Source organism: Numida meleagris, unplaced genomic scaffold (genome assembly GCF_002078875.1).
Source record: "Numida meleagris isolate 19003 breed g44 Domestic line unplaced genomic scaffold, NumMel1.0 unplaced_Scaffold2359, whole genome shotgun sequence".
NCBI lineage: Eukaryota > Metazoa > Chordata > Aves > Galliformes > Numididae > Numida > Numida meleagris.
In genome coordinates, this window is record NW_018364151.1 from 1 (window position 1) to 1,145 (window position 1,145).

The 1,145-nt window shown below is 63.6% G+C and overlaps 1 pseudogene; it reads left to right on the forward strand.

Annotated features, from left to right (window-relative positions):
- The first annotated feature begins 418 nt into the window (after positions 1–418).
- Positions 419–1,145, forward strand: LOC110390852 (annotated as a pseudogene).

Consider the following 1,145-nt stretch of genomic DNA (forward strand, 5'->3'; position numbering starts at 1 on the left):
CAACCCAACCCAACCCAACTCAACCCAACCCAACTCAACCCAACTCAACCAACCCAACCCAACTCAACCCTACCCAATTCAACCCAACTCAACCAACCCAACCCAACCCAACCCAACTCATCCCAACCCAAACCAACTCAACCCAACTCAACTCAACCAACCCAACTCAATCCAACTCAACCAACCCAACCCAACTCAACCCAACCCAATACAACTCAGTCTATCCCAACTCAACCCAACCCAACCCAGCCCAATCCCTTCCATGCTTTTGTGATCTTTAAGGACCCCCTGACCCACCTGAACCCATTCTACGATCTTTAAGGACCCTCCGGCCTACCCCACCCCCTCTGTCAGTTCCGTGTCACCCTGCGCCCAGCTCCGGGCACGGTGACCACAGCGTCCCCACGTTCCCCCCATGCAGGTGGGAGCGGTTCCGCGCCTTGGCCGACCAGAAGAAGGAAGCGCTGACCTCGGCGCTCAACATCCAGAACTTCCACCTGGAGTGCAACGAGACCACGTCGTGGATGAGGGAGAAAACCAAAATCATCGAGTCCACCCAAGGGTTGGGCAACGACCTGGCCGGCGTCATGGCGCTGCAGCGCAAGCTGTCGGGCATGGAGCGAGACCTGGAGGCCATCCAGGGCAAGGTGCACGAGCTGCGCGCCGAGGCGGACAAGCTGTCGGCCGAGCACCCGGAGCACGAGGCCGGCATCGGCCAGCGGCTGGCGGGCATCGAGGCGGTGTGGGCCGAGCTGCGGCGCTGCCTGCGGCGCCGGGAGGAATCGTTGGGAGAAGCCAGCAAGCTGCAGGGCTTCCTGCGGGACCTGGCCGCCTTCCAGGCTTGGCTGTCCCGCACCCAAACCGCCGTGGCCTCCGAGGACGTGCCGGCCACGCTGGGAGAAGCCGAGCGGTTGCTGAGCCAGCACGAGAGCATCCGCAAGGAGATCGCCCACTACGGCGACGATTACCGCAGCACCAGGGCGGTGGGCGGCGAGGTGACGCGGGGACAGACGGACGCGCAGCACGTCTTCCTGCAGCGGCGCCTGGAGGCGCTGGACACGGGTTGGGAGGAGCTGGGCAGGATGTGGGAGAACCGGCACCAGGTGCTGTCCCAGGCCTTCGCCTTCCAGCTCTTCCTGCGCGAC